At 41.0% G+C, this 8,687-nt stretch overlaps 1 pseudogene; it reads left to right on the top strand.

Annotated features, from left to right (window-relative positions):
• Positions 1-5,609: 5,609 nt before the first annotated feature.
• On the top strand, positions 5,610-6,745 carry LOC148106491 (general transcription factor II-I repeat domain-containing protein 2B-like; annotated as a pseudogene).
• The last annotated feature ends 1,942 nt before the right edge of the window (positions 6,746-8,687 follow it).

Raw genomic sequence — 8,687 nt, 5'->3', positions numbered from 1 at the left:
GGACGATAGCTTGAGGGAAATGAAGGGTCTTTGCCTGGTTTTAGCAGGAGGCTAATGTTGGCAGAATTCATATTTGGTGGTAGTCTGCCATTTTCCTTGATTTCCTGCAACATTCCGTGGAATACTGGTGCCAAAATTGTCCAGAATTCTTTGTAGAATTCTGCAGGGTAGCCGTCTGGACCTGGAGCCTTATTATTGGGCATACTTATCAGGGCTTCCTGGAGTTCACCTGGCGTCAGTGGCGAATCCAGTGCCATTGCTTGACTGTCTAGTAATTTTGGAAGAGTTACGTTGTCAAGAAACTGATCAATTTCATTTTCAGACGGGTTTATTTGTGGTGAATATAGAGTTTCATAGAAATCCCTAAAAATGTTTATTTTTCCAGGGCCATATATTGTGTTTCCAGATAAATCTTTAACAGCACATATAGTGCTGTTTTTTCTTTATTTATTTTTAACTGGTTAGCTAGAAATCGACCTGATTTGTTACTGTGTTCAAAATTCTGCAAGCGAAGTCTTTGTACTAGGTATAGTGGTTTTTTTTATTAATAATTTCATTTAATTCTAGTTTTGTTTTGCATATTTTGTTCATTATTTCTTGATCTTGGTCGCACGCGTAGGCTTCTTCTAAGGATTTGATGGTTTTTTTCTAGTTCCTGAATATTTTTGTTTTCTTCTTTCTTTTTATGTGATGAGAAAGAAATTATTTTACCTCTCATCACAGCTTTCCCTGCTTCCCATAGAAAAGAAGCTGATGTTCCGGGAGTAGGGATGGGTATCGAAAACCGGTTCTTGTTGAGAACCGGTTCCCACTGTTTCAATTCCTTGGAATTGTTTGCCATTTTTGCAAACGATTCCCTTATCGATTCGATGTGTGTGTATATTAACTAATATGAACAAGCGTGGCTTGCGTGTGTGTCCTGTAAGTCTGTGTGCGCTGTGAGGCTGTTGTAAACGTGCTGCCGTTGAGCGCATGTGTTTGCGTGATCGTGGTGTGTGAATATGCAGAAATAGAGGATGTTGTTTGTAGGTGAGTGGGGAAGTAGGTGATCACAGCAGTGAAAGAAAAGAGAAAGAAAAAAACCACGAGAACGGTGAGCGACAACAACAAAAAAGAAAAGAAACTGAAACATTCCAATTAAAGCAATGATGGAGGGTGATGGTGTTATATCGGCTATGACATCATACTGATATTACTAGGTTAAACACATGTTAAAGGAGAGAGTGTGAATGAATAAGAAAAGAGTGTAGCGGGTTCTTATCTGGAGTGCAGTCAATATAACCACGGAGTGGTGCCGGGGTCGCGGTAGAGCTGTTCGTCCACATAGAGCCGGTCCACGGCGATGACAGCGCGGGAGCCTCTCTGGATGAACCTACGTCGAACTGGGAACAGGACCTTGCATCGTTCTAGGATCTCTTTGGGGAACTGGTCGTTCACACTGAAGTCCGTTCCTTTCAGCTCCCTGCCTGTTCCTTCTGTTTGAATTGGCCGAATTTGGCCACAATTGGACGTGGTCTCCCAGTCGGCGACCTCACGGCCCCCAAGCGATGCACTCTTTCGAAGGCGATGTTCTTTACGGTGTCCTCCGGCAGCTTCAGGTGGATTTTAATGAAGCTTTTCACTGTTGCTTCCGCGTCCTCTCCGGCAGATTCTGGAGTACCAGAAAACACAAGGTTGTCTCACATGCTACGGGCTTGTAGATCGATAACAGATTCTTTTATTTTTTTATTTTCTGTGTTTAACTGGGTCACGTTATCGGTGAGAGATTTGACCGACTCCCGTAGCGTGGCATTTTCAGCAGCAACCACCTGCTGCTGGCTGAATTCCAGGGATTCTCTCAGAGATTTAAATTCCCGGTGTAAAATCTCCACCAGGGACAGCCTCACATCGAAACTGGACAATCGCTTGTCGATTGACTCCAGGATGTCTGCAATGTCTTTGCCCGCAGGCGATGTTGTGCCGGCGGGAGTCTGCCGGGCGACATCTCTTCGATGACGGTGTCTCAATTCTGCCTGGGGAAGATGCACTCTGAGCCTTCTTCATTACTAAATCTTGGAAGCACCGGTCGATGTAATCTTGGAGAGCGTCTAAACTCTCCCCGTTGTCCTCCAGGGTGTTAGAGATGATAGGACAGATGTTGTTAGTTATATGACAATTGATTCGTTTATTTGGCAATACTGAAGCTTAAAGAAACTTTGTTAAATTCTATGCTACCATTCGCTACCACCTCATTTACACAGGGCCTTCTAGATGTGTGTTGTAGCGTCCTGATGACATCCAGTTTATGCTCAAGTAGATGATGAGAGTCAAACCTTAAATACTGATCTGTATGCGTAGGTTTACGGTACACATCAGCTTTTAGGATCTTCTTGCTGTGAGGCAATAATGCTGACACCGTCATCACCATGCTGCCCTACTGTGAAGCTATAACAGTGGTACAGTGGTTAGCACTGCTGCCTCACTACAGTTCAATTCTCTGTGGTCCTTAAACCTTTCTTGGTGAAATGCCTGTGCAGGTTTCCTTCAGGTACTCTAGGCTTATCTCACAGTCAAGAGATGTCCATAGTAGGTTAACTGCTGATTCTACTTTGGCAGAGAATGTGAGGCAGAATAAACGTATACACACTGTGAAGTGTTATGAATGTATGGGTACATGTGGCTTGGAGTCCAAAGGGTGATCAACTTCATTTTTGCCATTACATTTCATGTTATTTGACAGAAGAGTATAATAGTCAAAAATGCTGCCTTCCTAAATTTCCTAAAATTCCTACTTTTCCATTAAAGTAAACACACGATATTTGGGATTTTTGACAAACTCAAGACATATCAATATCTTAACTTCAGCTTCAGGGTATAACGATGGGCTTTTTCACTATTCTCTGACTTTTGTTCACTGAACAATTGAACAGCTATTAAAGAAAATGTCAGCAGCATGAATGTTTGTTGGGTGAAACCCTACAGTACTTCAATAGTGAATCATTATCACCCTGCCCGCGGTTTTCTGCAGACATAACTTTGCAGGCAGAAAGAAAGCGCTTTGATGAAACGAAAAACTTAAATAAGTTTTCAAACCAGGTTTTGATGCAGTTTATGTCCAAGTCAGAATGTTTTGTTTTTGAGGTGGATTTTTTTCCCTGCAATTCTCTGTTGAGGATGCTGCCTCCGAGAAGTGTCATTACTCCCAGGGTGTGTGCAACAATTTTCCACATAAATGCCAATCTCTAACATGATTATCAATGCTATCCACTTTACATGTCAGAGGTTTAAAAGTTTTAGTTTGGGCATCTCTCTTACATGTGTTATTAATCAGTTACAGTTTACCCATAAATCTGATGTGACTGTGCTGGTAGTTAAAAGCTATCATATGAAATGTCTTACAGAATTCTTGTACCACAAACATAATCTGGTCTTTAAGTGATGATGTATGAATTCTGCTTCCGGGTCCAAACTACTCTGCATTTGATAAGGCTGTTGTGTTTTTAACATGTTTTAATGCTTTATATCTTTTTCTATTTAATCTCAACAAGCCTCTAAAAACAGTCAGTGATCACTATGGGCCTCTCTCGGTTTTTATTACCACTGTTCATTTTAAAGCTCAGTTTTTAAAACTACAGCCCAGCCCATGCAGCAGTATATTAATGACTAACCTCGTATTGTGGATGGATTACCTTAGTTGTTCTCCTGACTGAAGTTTGGTCCATTTACAGCATCCCCTAACCATCGGGAACCCTCACGTTAACTTTTATCAAGTGGTAAAAAGTTAGCGTTCGTCCTCCAGCTTGACTGTGTTTATGTTATGCTAACATAGCTGTGTCGCTAGCGATCACATAGCACGTCATTATATACCAGCTAGCTCAACTTCAGTAACCCTACAAACGTCACTGCTGTTTAGTTTTCTGTCTTCATTTATGTTGGAAGTGATAGCAGAGCTGTACTTTTTTCAGAAATCTCTCAGTCAGAACATGCTATATCATGTTTAGCAGGAAGCTAGCGAGCTAACTTCCTGCTAACTTCTAACTCCACTAAATTTAATAAATTCTGTTTTCATGGATGCCTGGATGTTAAACTTAATAGTTACACCTGGTTACGCAGCAACACTGATCATTTTATTATTTATTTATTTGACTTCGGGACCCGGAAACGGCTAATGACGGCAGACTTAAAGACCAGATTTGGGTAAAAAAAAAAAAAAAAACACTTCACAAGGACATGTTCCAAGTCCTCCCTTTGAAAAATAAGATAGTTGACACTACTACAAAAAACTCATAGCCATATATTTCATATACATGTTTTCACAGTGCCACAGTATTTATAATATAACAGCAGTAGTAGATTTATATTAATAATATTACATGAAATAATAATAATAAATACTAAAATGATAGAAACAAGTAAACATTATAATAAGATATTATTCAAGCACATTAATATTAGGTTTAAATTAGTTACTGATAAATATTAGCACTACTAGTCAACTGCATGTAGAATTTGTCTTCATATTCTTATCGTCATACTCACGAATACTGAAACAAAAATAGTGTATCTGGCAGTTTGATGATTATATAACACTTGAGCAGTCGAGAAAGTGTTACAAAAATAAAAGCGCAGCAGTTGGCAGTGGATAATATTAACTAAGATCTTATATAACAGGAAAGAGAACAACCAACGTGTCATTCCATGTTTTGTTACTCTGTTTCTCACAGTTTCATGTTTCTCAACTGTTTCTACACTCCTTTCCCAATCGAGCAGGGGAACTGTGCACAGTCAGATTTAGGCAAAAACAGAGATAGTATTTGTAATAGTAACAGTAATACTACCAGTCATCCATCAGTTTCCTTCTGTTGATCCAATTCAGGGTCATGGGAGGGCTGGAGTCTTTCCCAGTTGCCATAGGGCAGAGAGGCTAACAGAGGGCTTACAGGGAGACACCGACAACCATTCGCACTCACATTCACACATACAGCCAATTTGGAATAACCGATTAACCTAACGCCGCTAATTACATGTCTTTAGACTAGGGGTGGGCAAACTACAGCCCATGGGCCACCTCCAGCCCGTTGGGCGTTTTATTCCCACCAAAGATTGATGTGTCTCATCCATGTCTCGAACCATGAAGTCGCACGAAATGTGAAGTTACTCTAATTAAGTACACATTTGCGCTGTGAAAACTGAAAACTGTACCAGCCCAGGCTACCCTCTGTTGTTACTCTGCTACTGCTCTGAACCTTTCTGCAACAATGAGTGGGCCAAAGAAAAGAAAAGTCGACAGTGAGTGCCGAGTGTTTAACAAGGAATGGACAACAAAATACTTTTTCACAGAAGTTCGGTCAAAGGCTCTATGTCTTTTTTTCCAAGAAACCGTTGCGGTTTTTAAGGAATACAACATCAGCCGACACTTTTCCACCAAGCATCCTAATTATGCTAACAACTTGTTGACGCAAGAACAGACAACTACTCAGAGATTAGCAGCTAGTTTGCAGGCTCAGCAAAACACCTTTATATGACAAACTACCATCCAAGAATCAAGCACGAAGGCAAGTTATTTACTGGCATTTAAGTTAGCAAAGGCCAGCAAGCTATTCTCTGAAGGGGAGTTTCTCAAAGAGTGCATGGTAGAGACAGCAGGTATCTTGTGTCCTGAGAGCAAGAACAAATTTGAAAAAATTAGCTTATCATGCAGGACAGTGACTCGCCGTGTAGAGCTAATCGACAAAGACTTAGATAGCAAGCTAAACAAAAAAGCGGAGTCATTTACATTATATTCCTTAGCACTGGACGAAAGTAATGACATAAAGGACACCGCTCAGCTTTTAATTTTTATTTGAGGGATTAATGACAATTTTGCAATAACGGAGGAGGTTTTGCTCATGGAATCCTTAAAGAGGAAAATGCAGGGACAGGACTTGTCAGAGGTCATCAAGAGGCACAAGCTACCTTGAAGTACACCCGATAATATCACAACAGATGAACTGCCAAATCTGACTGGAAAAAAAGTTGGGTTGCTCAAAAGAATCCAGGACAGGGTAAAAGAGGACAACCCTGAGCAGGAGGTAATTTTTTTTACACTGCATAATCCACCAGGAAGCACTATGTAAATCCGTATTGCAGCTTGATCACGTAGTCAAGCCAGTTGTAAAATGCATTAATTTGCTTTAATGCTTTATTAAAGCAAGGGGACTTTAGCATCCTCAGTATATTAAGTATATTGAAGAAACTAACGCTGATCACCAGGACTTGCTTTACCACTCCAATGTCCGCTGGTTAAGTTTGGGGAAAGCATGTCAATGAGTGTGGGAGCTCAGAAAGGAGATTGTCTCATTTTTGGAGCTACTTGAGAAAGATGGTGATTTTCCTGAGCTGAGTGACACAGATTGGCACACAGATTTGTGATTTAGCTTTTGCTGTGGACATACTGACACACATGAATGAGCTGAACGTGAAGCTGCAAGGGAAAGACCAGTTTGTGCATGAAATGTACACAAACGTCAGGGCTTTTAAAACCAAGCTAGTTTTATTCTCAAAACAAATGTCTAATAAGTCATTTGCTCATTTCCCCACACTGGCTATGCTGAAAGAGGCACCTCAACATGTGAAAAAATACAGGAAATCTCTGGATGAGCTGCACAAGGAATTCTGCCGCTGTTCTCTGATTTTGGGAAAACTGAAAAGTCACTTAAGCTGGTGTCATGTCCCTTCACACAAGACAACAAACAGTGCCACAGGAGCTGCAGTTGGAACTGATTGATCTCCAATGTGACACTGTCTTAAAGGAGAAGTTCAACTCTCTTAAAATGGATGAGTTTTATGCATCACTAAGCGCAGCCAAATTACCATCCACAAGATGTCACAGAGGACGCTGGTGTTGTTTGGCTCTACGAATGTATGTGAACAGACTTTTGGTCTAACACCAGATTTCGATGCACTGACAAAAAAGGGTGATCAACAACACTGTCCCCATTAAAAGTGAATGTAAGTATTAACACTATGAGGCCTTCTTAATGTTTTTGTTTGATATGTATGCATCTGGCCTGGCCCGTTTTTAAAATTTTAAAGGTCAGTGTGGCCCCTGAACCAAAAAGCTTGCCCACCCCTGCTTTAGACTGTGGGAGTAAGCACGAGTACCCAGAGAGAACCCACACAAACACAGGGGACAACATGCAAACTTAACACAGAAAGATTCTGGCCAGCTGACGGATTTGGACCTAGGACCTTCTTCCTGTGAGGCAACAGTGCTATTAATGTTACTAATGTATCATTAATAGAAAAGTAATATAAAGAGTTGAACACCCGCATTTGTTATTGGAGTAACACTCACGCTAACGGTTTTGCTTGCAAAAGAGTTGGATGTCTCGAGACCGGTCTTGAGACCACTTTTACGTGGTCTTGGTCTTGTCTTGGTCTCGCTGTCTTGGTCTTGCTGTCTCAGATCGACATTAGTGATGTGTTGGTTGCGAACGAAACGGCTCTTAGAGCTTAAGTTTTTTTTTCTTTCTCTCTCTCGCACTTTTTCCGCTTCACTCCGCACGCGAGCCTTGTGCTTTGCGCTGGGCAGAGGGGGGAGGGGCGGTAGTTACACTCAGTAGCACAGGAACAGAGCGGGAGGGAGAGAGAGAGAAAGAGAGCCAGGGACAACAACGTCACATTAGAAAGGTATAGTAATCATCCACAACTATTTTCAGTTGCAGATGATAAAGGATTCAGAAAGTTTAATCATGCAGGTCCATATGACAGAGAATGTGCATCTTCTTTTTGTTTTTATATTATAATTTATATTTAATTGTGTTGTGGTTTGCAGTGTTTTGTGTTGTTTCACTTTAAATTTGTTTAAAAGGAAAAAGCTGAAAATTTAAATAGTTGGTTTTTGTATTATAAGATTTATTTATTACATTTTATGTGGAGTGAATAAATAAAAGTATATTTACGGTGGCCCCTACAGACAAAGCACGTACAAACTCCAAAACACGTACAAAACACAACAGAAGTGCTCCAGGATGCTGGGCACAGTGTTGAGCTTTTGTTACCTAGTGGCTACACAAGCCAGGAAGTACCAACGACCGGATTTGGTGTGTGGTAGTAACAGGTAAATGAATATAAATATATATTATAAACCATGTTTTTTTTTACATTAGTAATTCCTTTTGTGCATAATTTTATATTGTTGTTAATAATAAATTAATTAAAGCAACAAAACAACCTGAAGAGCCGGTTCGGAGCTGAAAGAGTCGTCTCTTTTTAGTGACCGAGCCGAAAGAACCGGTTGTGAGTCGAAACAGAAATCCCATCACTAATCGACATAGTGTTCGGAAGATTTGGAGTTAACCATCGGCGGAGCTGGGGGTGGGGGTTGCTTACTGGGCTTAAGCCCGGGTCATTTTTTCAGAAGCCCGGGGTCTTTTGGAGTGTAATTTGTTTCATTATTCAAAGCACATTGCGCACAGTCATAAATTCCCCCTAATTTTGGTATGATCCGAGCTCAGGCACTAGGCAACTGAGCACAGCACTTACGCATGTGAGCGAGGGGGGAGAAAGAAAGAAAGTGTACTTTATTGATCCCCGTGGGGACATTCCTCTCTGCATTTTAACCCATTCACTCAGTGAAGCAGTAGGCAGCCATTGGGCGCCTGGGGAGCAGTGTGTAGGGACGGTACCTTGCTCAGGGGTACCTCAGGGTAGCCGTTCAGTGGATT

The sequence above is a fragment of the Neolamprologus brichardi genome, chromosome 1 (genome assembly GCF_056152115.1).
Source record: "Neolamprologus brichardi isolate AB-2024 chromosome 1, ASM5615211v1, whole genome shotgun sequence".
NCBI lineage: Eukaryota > Metazoa > Chordata > Actinopteri > Cichliformes > Cichlidae > Neolamprologus > Neolamprologus brichardi.
The sequence above is the reverse complement of the archived record's forward strand: the minus strand, read 5'-3'. Positions and strand labels throughout refer to the sequence as shown.